Raw genomic sequence first — 12,208 nt, forward strand, 5'->3', positions numbered from 1 at the left:
TCAGAAACAGTGGTGAAGATCATGTTGGTCAGGACGCTTTATAAAAAGTCTTTATATTGGGGAAGATCATGTTCCTTCTCCACACCAACTTAATTGCAGAAACATTTCTTATATTGAATTGAACCGATCAGAGTATTGATATTTTGTCTCTCCGGTCCAATTCTAATAACTATGATATAGTGAACACAGTGATTAGCTTTATTTATTTTTGCATGTTTTTGTTAACTTTATATTATAGTGTACACTGTACATAATACATATATGATCACTGATTATTAAAAGACTATACTAGCTAGTTACATGTGAACTTGTGAAGTAGCAATTACAAACTTAAAAGACACAATAGCCAATCAAGAAAAACAACGATGAAATTCCCTATACTTCCATCAATTGCTTCTTTTGGTAACATGAACTTTCAAGCCATGCTTCATGTGAAGTATAACAGAAACACTTGGACACACAGAATGACCTTCCACCACTTGGAAGTGAAAGTTCCACAGCAAAGCAATGGCAACAATCTTCATTTGGATAAAGCTAAGATTTTTACCCAAACAACTTCTTGGGCCTGCATTGAAAGCTATAAACTTATATGATGGTATCTGTATATTGCTCCTTTTTTCCGAAATCCACTTTTCTGGCTTAAATTCCAAGCAATCTTTACCCCATATTTGTTCCATCCTTCCCATTGAATATAGAGAGTAATAGATCATAGTATTTGGACCAATACAATCTCCACTAGGAAGTATATCAGATTTGATGGCACATTTATGCTCAAATGGCACTGGAGGGAAAAGCCTCAAAGCTTCACATATAGCTCCATGCAAGTAAACTAGCTTGTTAAGGTTTTTCACCTCTGAAATGAGCCAGTTTTCTTCATTAGCATTGAAGTTTGCTCTGATTTCTTCAAGGATCTTGATTTCAACTTTAGGGTGAGTCGAAACAAGCCAGAAAAACCAACTGAGACCTGCACTGATTGTGTTCCTTCCTGCCGTCAAGAGATTAATTGCAGTGTCTCTTAGAAACTTGTAATCTATTTGTTCCATTCCACTTTCTTCCACAAGAGCTTTAAGCATGTTAATGTTTGGTTCATCTTCTTGAGTGCAATTGATGACTCTGCTATGCTGTTCATCAAAATTGGATGATATACATTCATGCAAGAACTTATCAATAATTTGTTGGGATACGATGGAGTGCTTCTCGGATCCGATTCGGAGCCATTTTTGCAGCTTCCACAAGGATCTTGGGACAAAGTGCCTATAGAGAATTGCATCCTCCATTTTGTTGAAAGCTTTTTCAAAAGCAACCTCTTGGAATTCAGTGAACTTGTTGGGAAGACAATTGGGATCAAATGCCAACATTATGGTGCAAATGTTGTCAAAAGTGAACCTCTGAAAGATGCTTCCAAGTCCACAATAGTTTTTGATTCCGAAACATCATTCAGAAGTGGAAGTAGGGAACCCTCCAACTTCTTATGAATGGATTTTGTAACAAAATTCTCAAGAATGTTTTGCTTGAACAATGATTGTAATATGTCCCTCTGGCGTTTCCAGATGTCGTAATCAGGATTGAGGATCCCATTTTCCTCCAAATATGGATGCAAACGAATGTGATAATGGCTACAAATAAAGCAAAGGACTCCAGTGAGAGCATCATGGTGGCCTTAAGAGCTTGTTTCTAAGATGTATCTGTGCATGAATGGTTGTTTTTCTCATAAATTTATAGGCACAGATGGAAAAGAAAATTAAAAAAAAAAAACTAGAATTGAAAAAGATGGAAAAGAAAATAAAAAAAAAAAACTAGAATTGAAAAAAATATCGATGTGTCGAACCTTTGAAGTGGGGAGAGAAAGACCACTTGAGCTAAGACTCATTGGTCAAGAAGAAGCAGCTTTATCAATTAGTAGGGGCTAACCTATGGGCTGAAGAGGCCAACCTCTTAACGTTTGGAGCCATTAGGGGCCGGGACCAACAAAAACCCATAGACAGGGTTGAAATTTGGTGAGGCTAGATAGTTGAGGTTGGAGGCCAGCTCTAATGGCTTGGGCTGAAATTTGCCCCTTTTTGCCAATGAAATTGTTTCTTTTCTTCAGAGCCTCGTGAATAATATTATACAAGCCAAACGTTTTTGTCAACTAAATTCAATTAAGTTGGTCTAATATTAGTAAAAGTTACTTTTATCATTTTCACTCACCTAAATCTTATAATTCAACTTGGTTAAAAAATATATATATATGTGTGTAACATTTCTCTAAAAAATGATAAGAGATGGCTGAATCATTTGTCCTGGCCGCCTCCTGAAAAAATTTGTTGCCGGGCCAAAAATAAGATGGATGTGTTTTAAATATTCAAAAACTAAAACTAGTTTTTATATGTGTTTTTAACTAAAATGTATTCACATTATAGCAACAAATGTATTTAAGGATCGGAGAAAAATGTGCTTAGAATTAATTTGATAAAACAGTAATGTCAGGGAAAAACTTAATTTAAGGTCATTTTATTTAAATGAATATTTATAATTTTATGTATACACTATTTAGACTTATATACTTATTATATATAATATTATCAATAGGAAAAGTCTACGGGCCAGCAGTTTTGTTAAATTTTGGCTAACATGTAATCAGCAGATAAAGGTGAGTCATTGGATAAAATCTCACACCAATCTCACACCATTAGATCATCATTGATGGCTACCAATCACAAAAGTTGCTGGCCCCTAGCATTGCTCTTATCAATAATTAATAACAATATTCTCTCTTTTATACATAACAATAATCAATAATAATATTCTTTCTCTTTTGTACTCTTCTCTCTCTTTTACATACGATACTACTTATATTAGTAATATATATATATATATATATATATATATATACAAATTACTTTTATTATATCAAGATAATTATATTGGTGAACATTAATACTAGCATTTTATATTTATATTTCTCTATCTTATATTTATATCTTTCTTATTTATTTATTTTACAACACGTTATCAGCAGTTCAGCACGAGACTCTGATCAAATTTTAGGAAGACTCAGGTAACAAATTTTCATTATGTCAAAACTCTATCATCTTGAATTTAATGCTCTTGATATATCTGGAAACAACAATTTATCATGGATATTAGATGCTAAAATTCATCTTGATTCAATGGATCTTAGAGATACCATTAAAGCTGAAAATAATACATCACAAAAGGATAAAGCCAAAACCATGATTTTTCTTCGTCGTCATTTTGACGAATGATTAAAAAATGAATATCTCACAATAAAAAATCCTGCAGATTTGTGGAAAGACCTTGAAGAAAAGTATAATCATAAAAAAACGGTAATACTTCCTCAAACCCGATATGAATGGACGTCTACAGGATTTTAAATCCATAAATGAATATAATTCAGCAATGTTTCGAATCACCTTACAAATGAAATTATGTGGGGAAAAGATAACTGATAATGATATGTTAGAGAAAACTTTCTCGACCTTCCATGCCTCAAATATGCTCCTACAGCTGCAGTATCGAGAAAAAAGATTTAAAAAATATTTTGAGTTAATTTCTTACCTTCTTGTTGCTCAACGCAACAATGAGTTACTTTTAAAAAAATCATGAAGCGCGCCCAACTAGCGCCGCCCCATTTCCTGAAGTAAATGCAACAAATTATTATCCTAGAAGAGGTAAATGACAAGGTTTTGGCAACAAGAAAAATTACGAAAGGAAGAAGAATTATGTTCATAAGAAAATATCTCACCAGAAGTGGGATAAAGAAAGAAACAATAGGCAAAATAACTCAACAGAGGATAAGTGTTTCCGTTGTGGTGGAAATGGCCATTGGTCACGTACCTGTCGTACCTCAAGGCACCTAGTTGATCTTTATCAAGCATCTTTGAAAATGGATGACAAAGGAAAGGAGACGAATTTCGTTTCAAATGATGCTGAAAATTCCACCGCTCATTACGATGTATCTGATTTCTTTGAAGATTTTGAAAAAAATATTGGTCATTTGATCAATGATAAAATAGTTTAATATGTGGGATTATTAAGTATTCATGTAAATAAATAATGTAAAAAATTTATTGTTAAGTTTTATATGTACTACTACTCATTTTATTATTATTATTTGTCTTTGAAGAAAATGGCAAGAATATATAATGAAGATGTATGTCTTGCGGATAGTGCAAGTTCGCACACCATTCTCAAAAATAATATATACTTTACCCATCTTGTGCCAAAAGAAGAATATGTTAATACTATTATTGGCTCAGGCAATGTGATAGAAGGCTCTGGAAGAGCTATAATTTTGTTTCTTAGAGGAACAAAATTCATAATAAATAATGCACTATTGTCTACCAAGTCTCTAAGAAACTTATTGAGTTTTAAAGATATTCACCGAAATGGATATCACATTGAAATAATGAATGAAGAAAATCATGAGTACTTATGTATTACAACTCATGATTTAAATAAAAAAGGTGATATTAGAAAAATTACACTCACTCTCATCTGGGCTATATTATACCAAGATTAGTGCAATTGAATCACATGCCATTGTAAACCAGAAGTTTACTAGCCCAAATGAATTCATAACTTGGCACGACCGATTGGGTCATCTGGGAACAACCATGATGCAGAGAATTATTGAAAACTCCCATGACATTCACTAAAGAACCAGAAGATTCTTAAATCTAGTGAATTTTGTTGTGCTGCATGTTCTCAGGAAAATTAATTTTAAGGCCATCACCAGTAAAGATTGGATTTGAGTCCTCTGAATTCCTAAAAAGGATTCAAAGTGATATATGTGGACATATTCATCCACCATGTAGATCTTTTAAACATTTTATGGTCCTAATAGACGCATTTTCGAGATGGTCATATGTGTGCTTATTGTCCTCTCGCAACCTTGCGTTTGCGAGATTACTTACTCAAATTATTCGATTAAAAGCACAATTTCCGGAAAATCCAATCAAAGCAATTCGTCTTGATAATGCTGGTGAATTTACTTCCCAAGCCTTTGATGCTTATTGCATGGCTAATGGAATAAATGTTGAACCTCCAGTAGCTCATGTTCACACACAAAATGGGTTAGCGGAATCACTTTTTAAACGCCTCCAGTTGATTGTTAGATCCTTACTTATGAGAACAAATCTGTCAACCTCGATTTGGAAGCATGTTATTTTACATGCCGCAGCACTTATTCGGTGAGGCCAACGAGTTACCATCAGTTCTCTCCTATGCAATTAGCTTTTGGCCAGCAGCCAAATGTTTCCCATTTAAGAAAATATTCAGGTGTGCGATATATGCTCCCATTGCACTACCTTCTCGCACCAAAATGGGACCCCAAAGAAAATTGGGAATATATGTTGGATATGATTCTCCCTCTATAGTGAGGTATCTTGAGATACAAACTGGAGATGTATTTAAAGCCTGGTTTGTGGATTGTCATTTTCATGAATCAAAATTTTCAAGGGGAAAGAATAAGCTTCCTGAAAAGAAACTTAATTGGAATGAATCATCTTTAATGCATTTAGATCCTCGATCAGGGCAATGTGAACTAGAAGTTCAAAAGCTTATACATTTGCAAAGAATAGCAAATGAATTGCTTGATGCATTTTCCGATACAAAGAGGATAATCAAATCTTATATACCAGCGGAAAATGCCCCAATTCGAATTGATGTCCCAGTCAGACAAATAGCCACTGAAACAAATTCACGCCAGAAGCGTGGCAGGCCTGTCGGTTCCAAAGATAAAAATTCTCGAAAAAGAAAAGAGGTAAATACTATTCATGTTGAAAAAGACATAGTAGAGACACTTGCAATTGTCCAAAATTCTAATGTAGTTTTAACGCCAAAAGACGTCCAGTTACCTGAAAATTATGAAAATGACGAGATCTCAATAAATTATGTCTTTACAGGAGAGAAATGAGATCGAAATGAGATAATTATCAATGAAATATTTGCATATAATGTGACATTAAATATCATGCATGAAAGTAAGGATCTTGAGCCAAGATCAGTCGAAGAATGTCGACAAAGAAATGATTGGCCAAAATGGAAAGAAGCCATGAAGGTTGAGTTAGACTCACTTGCAAAACGTGAAGTCTTTGGACCTGTAGTCCGTACCCCAGAAGATGTAAAACCTGTTGGGTATAGCGGGTATTTGTGAGAAAACGAAATGAGAAAAGTGAAGTTGTACGCTACAAAGCTCGACTTGTGGCACAAGGTTTTTCACAAAGGTCCGGTATAGATTATGAAGAAATATATTCCCCTGTAGTAGATGCAATAACATTGCGTTATTTGGTTAGTTTATCCGCATATCATAAACTACATATGCATTTAATGGATGTGGTAACGGCCTATTTATACGGATCATTAGATCGTGATATCTATATGAAAGTCCCTAAAGGACTAAAGATATCTAAACCATCCAATGAATATTCACATGGGTTATACTCAGTCAAATTGCAAAGATCTTTATATGGTCTAAAGCAATTTGGACGAATGTGGTATAATCGTCTTATTGAGTATCTGGCCAAAACGGATTTAAGAATGATGATATCTGCCCATGTGTTTTCATAAAAAATCTGCATCTGAATTCATTATAATTGCTGTGTAAGTTGATGATTTAAATATCATTGAAACTCTTGAAGAAATTCCAACAATTATAAAGACTTTAAAAGAAGAGTTTGAGATGAAAGATCTTGGAAAGACTAAATTTTGTCTTGGCCTGCGAGCATATAAAAAATGGGATTTTTAAGAGATTTTATATGGATAAATCACGTCCATTAAGTATCCCAGTACCCCAATGATCGTAAGGTATTTGGATGTGGAAAAGGATTAATTTCGTCCTAAAGAAGAAAATAAAGATATCCTTGGTCCTGAAGTACCATATCTTAGTGTCATTGGAGCGCTAATGTATCTTGCTAATAACACACGGCTCGATATATCATTTGATGTGAACTTATTAGCAAAGTATAGTTCCTCTCCAACCAGAAGACATTAGAGTGGGAATCAAACAAATCTTTCGATATTTTCATGGAACGGTTGATATGGGATTGTTTTATCCCTATGGATCCAAGTCACAATTAGTTGGCTATACAGATGCTGGATACTTGTCTGATCCACATAAAAGGAGATCTCAAACAGGATACCTATTCATATATGGTGGTACAGTTATATCATGGAGGTCCACAACAGACGATTGCGGTAACATCCTTTAATCGTCCTGAAATACTAGCGATACATGAGGCAAGTCGCGAGTGTTTTTGGCTCAGGAGTTTGATCTAATATATTCTGTCATCATGTTGACTGATTGATCATAAGATAACTCCAACTGTCCTGTTTGAAGATAAGGATGAACATATCAAATGCGATAGAACAAAGCATATTTCTCCCAAATTCTTCTTCACCCGTGATCTTCAAAATAAGGGACAATTGATGTACAACAGATCCGCTCAAGTGATAATCTGGCAGATTTATTTACAAAGTCACCCCCAAAATCCTCTTTTGAAAGATTGGTACATGAGATTGAGATGCGCCGATTTACAGATATTAAATGATGTCGACAAGAGGGGGAGACTGTACTCTTTTTTCCTTGATCAGATTTTTTTCCCATTGGGTTTTTCTTGATAAAGTTTTTAACGAGGCAATCCCCATCACAAAGGATATTGTACTCTTTTTCCTTCACTAAAATTTTTTTCCATTGGATTTTTCTTTAGTAAGATTTTAACAAGGCAATAATCGTAAATAGTCATCCAAGAAGAGTGTTGTGATAAACATGGTGATGTGGATGAACATTAATATGGGCGGCTCGATTTTCCTATGTTGAAAGAAGCAAGTTCTTATGGCAAAACAAAATTAATAAAATTTAAAAAGTAAAATCTTGTATGCATATAAAAGCATATACGGGACAAAAGGATTATACACAACAATAATCAATAACAATATTCTCTCTCTTTTATACTCTTCTCTCTCTTTTACATTCAATACTATTTATATTAGTAATATATATATATACAAATTATTTTTATTATATCAAGATATATTAGTGAACATTAATACAAAAATTTTATATTTATATTTCTCTATCTTATATTTATATCTTCCTTATCTATTTATTTCATAACAAAAAATGACTTTTAAAGATGCCAACATATTTCTATTTAGATTACTTAGCAAACTATCAAAAGACACAAATTTTCTCCATCAATCTTAACAGAGAAGAAAATTACCTGTTCTGCTATGGTCATTAAATCATCCACCGTCAACTCCAGATCATTTTCATCATCAGATGCTTGACCTGGAATTACATCAGTACTATCACGTCTATGATCCTCTAAATTTCGGCATTTCTTTCTAGACGACTTACGAGCTTGATCCATTGGACCATTGCCTTTATTCTTCTTCTTTTGAATGGTACTACCGCTGCTTCCATCACCTTGACTTGATTTTCTTTTTCTCTTAGCTTCATCCTTTGCATTTAAGTTTGATTTCCTCTTTGAAGCTCCCCTTTTGTGAACTATCTCTGCATTTTCCTTTTCCTTCCGAGCTTTACAGAACAAGTGGTTTCAATAAAATTGTCAGAGTTACTCACATGATTGGTACCAACCTTCTTCACCATCCATGACGATAACTGACGTTTAATTCCCTCAACAGAAGTATGCATTCCTATTATCAAAGAGAGAAAGCATTTTTAGGTTACAATCAAGCAGGAACAATAATTGAATCACCGACACAGAATACACCAAATTTCCAGCACACAGCAAGCATGGTGATTTTGTTTTTGAAGATTGTGAAAAACAAAAAATAAGCAAATTTACAGTGAAATTGAGATTTACCCGTGGAATTAGTAGCAAAATAATGTTAACAACTTCAACTTGGGCGAAATAGGGTTTCGCAGAACAGTGTTGTTTGACATTTAAAATAGGTTTCGGAAGGGGCGAAGAAACTCCAAATTAGTAAGAAGTAAAATTTGCAGGAGACAAGCAAAAACAGAGAACGTTGGCTTCACCATACCTTAGAATTTTAGGGTTCCGCTTCGATGCCCAAATGAAGCGTAAGTTGATTGGAACTGTTCAGAGTACAGGGAATTCGGAAGGAAGTAGCGTTACCTGACTAACTGTCAACTGTCAATTGATTCATTGGAAATTGCAAAATTTCAATTTTATGTATTTTCAAAAATTATTTGATTAATGTAAATTTTTTTTTATGACCATTTTTATCATCAATAAATAAATCTTATTGAGAGTACATACTAATTCCATGTCAAGTAGATATTAAAAGACAACACAACACAATAACCAACAATTAAGAAAATCAATGATAAAAAGTTGGGTAAACTATATTTTTTATTTTTGAAGTTTATTAAAAAATTTTAAAATATTTTAAAATTTTATTTTATTTTAATTTTGTCTTAAAAATCTTCAATTTATATCCAATTTACTTCTAACAAATAATTTTTTAAAAAATTTATGACCAATTCAATAATAATTTCATAAGAATAACCTTTAACACAAACAAATCAGACATAGTTATCATGCATTATTATTGAATTGGCCTTAAATTTTTTTGAAAAATTATGGTTTAATTACTTTGTTAGTCTCTATAGTTTTACTAAATTTTCAGTTAGGTTCCTATATTTTTTTTTTCAATTGGTCCCTACACTACTTTTAATTTTGTAATTAGGTCATTTTCATGTCAAAAATATTAAAATTAATAAAATATTTCTCACAAAATATATGCGTTCAAAAATTTAATTAGTTTTTTAATTATAAATACCTTTAATTTGTAAAAAAATATTTTATTAATTCTAATATTTTTTTCACACTATAAAAAATTTCATGTGTAGCACAATAGAAACAGTTGGACACACAGAATGTCCTTCCACCCACTTGGAAGTGAAAGTTCCACAACGAAGCAATGGTAATGATCTTCAGCTGGATAAGGCTTATTTTTTAGCCCAAACAAGATCAAGGGCCTGCATTAAAAGGTATGAACTTGTACTACGTGTATATTGTTTCCTTTATTCAAAATCCACTTTTCATGCTTAAATTCCGAGCAATCTTTTCCCCATATTTGTTCCATTCTTCCCATTGAGTATATGGAGTAATACACTATAGTATTTGCATTGACATGATCTCCACTAGGAAGTATATAAGATTTGATGGAACATTAAGTTCTATGCAAGTAGATTAGCTTGTTAAGGTCTTCCACCCCTAAAATGAGCAAATCTTCTTTGTCAATTTTAAAGTTCACTCTGATTTCTTCAAGGATCTTGGTTTTAACATTAGGGTAGTGTGTTGAAACAAACCAGGAAAACCAACATAGACTTGCACTGGATAATACATTATCATGAGAATTGCTCGAAAATTTGTAGAGAAACCATGAATGATCTCAAGTCCAATTTGCATTGGAGCCATTTTTACAATTTCCATAACCATATTTGGAGGATAGAATTCTCCATTTTGTTGAAAGCTTTCTCAATAGCAACCTCAGGAAAATGAGTGAGCTTGTTGGAAAGACAAATTAGGACCAAATGCAACACTATGGAGCAGATAGATAGACTTGTGAGATTGTGAATAAATAGATAGGCTTGACATAGCAAATTGACGTGTATATTAAGTATTCATAAATTATACAATTAAAGAATTGTGAGTAAATTATACAGTTAATATGATAAGTTGCTATAATGTGGTATATTTAATTCAAGGGAACCAATACTTCTACAACATTGCAATCTTGAGTTTGTCTAGTGAACTCATGGGTAATTTCTAAGTAGAACCACATAGAGTTTTCCATGAAAAAAATTAGCTAGGCGGTATTGTGTTCTTGCAAGAGGAATCAAGAATAGTACCTGGTTCACTGTTAGTTGGAAAATGTGATTTTGGTTCATACTGTCCGTCGGATTTTTATGGCCTCTTCTTGTACTCACGATCTTTGACATGCTGCATGCATGTATATGACAATATTTTGAATGCTCTATAGTAGAGCAAATATTGACATGCTGCATGCATGCACATGACAATATTTTAAATGCTCTATAGTAAGTGAAAGATAATTTTTATTTTTAAAATTTGTTCTCAAAAGCTTTTATCAATTAAATTAGTCTTTTAAAATTATAAATCAATTATTTTTATTCTTCATCAGTTGCTTCATTAACAATGTTTATTGATCATATAGAATGTTAAATTGACAGCATATGTGACACTTAGCCTGTCTAACTAGACACTGAACAAATATGTTTATGAAAATCTATCAATTTAGTCGTTAGATTATATTAGGATTAGAATTTATGTAGTTGAAAAAAAGTGACTAAATTAATAGTTTTTTATAAATATATTTAGTTAGCCTTTAACTAAACATCATGCATGTTATCAATTAACATTTTACTTCATTAATCATTAACAGAAATTATTAAGAGTGACGGAAGGACAAAAATAATTAATTTGTAATATTTAAAAAACTAATCTGATTAATTTGTCTGTGGAGCTCGGGAATGGCAGAACAATTCGGTTCTAGAAGGATAGCTGGCTACCGGTTGGGGTGTTGAAAGATATGTTTCCTAGACTTTTCTCGATTTCAATTTTTCATGAATCTGTTATAGGAGATTGTGACTTTTGGGATGGGTTAGAGTGGATTTGGAGCTTTTCAGTGGAGGAAAAAGTTGTTCCAGTGGGAGTTGGACTTAATAAACCAGCTTTATGAGATCTTACAGTCATTCAAGCTCACAACTGAGAGAGAGGATAGAGTGGTATGAAAATTTGATAAAACAGGTGTTTATTCAACAAAATTCTTTGTGCAAGTGATGCATGAGAAATTCTACTGGAGGAAGTCACCAGTTATAGCTTCACTAGTGTTGTTTGGAAAGGATTCGTCCCCTGAGTATTGAACTCCTTTCTTGGTTTGTGTTGGTCGGAAAGGTGAATACGAAGGATCGACCGTGCAGACTACAGTTCATTGACCAACATGACAATAGGTGTATTCTATGTTGTAAGCATGTGGAAACTGCTTATCATTTGTTTCTTGATTGCGAGATCACATGGCAGGTGTGGTGTGCTTGGCTAATGGCCTTTGAACAGAGGTGGAGCTTTCCAGGTACACTAAAGGAACACTTTGAAAGCTGGACGAACTTTACAGAAAGGAAAGTAGACAGATAAAGGTGGTTCATTGGGTTCTTTGTTGTTATCTGGACAATTTAATTAGAAAGAAATGACAG

The 12,208-nt window shown here is 33.1% G+C and overlaps 1 long non-coding RNA gene and 1 pseudogene across 1 annotated transcript; both read right to left on the reverse strand.

Annotated features, from left to right (window-relative positions):
* On the reverse strand, positions 112-1,660 carry LOC107632245 (annotated as a pseudogene).
* LOC110269565 lies at positions 8,277-9,147 on the reverse strand. The gene is made up of 2 exons (XR_002358347.1): positions 9,010-9,147; positions 8,277-8,661 (listed from the first exon to the last, which is right to left on the reverse strand). It is a non-coding gene; the product is annotated as an uncharacterized LOC110269565 (long non-coding RNA).

The sequence above is a fragment of the Arachis ipaensis genome, chromosome B03 (assembly GCF_000816755.2).
Source record: "Arachis ipaensis cultivar K30076 chromosome B03, Araip1.1, whole genome shotgun sequence".
Taxonomy (NCBI): Eukaryota; Viridiplantae; Streptophyta; class Magnoliopsida; order Fabales; family Fabaceae; genus Arachis; species Arachis ipaensis.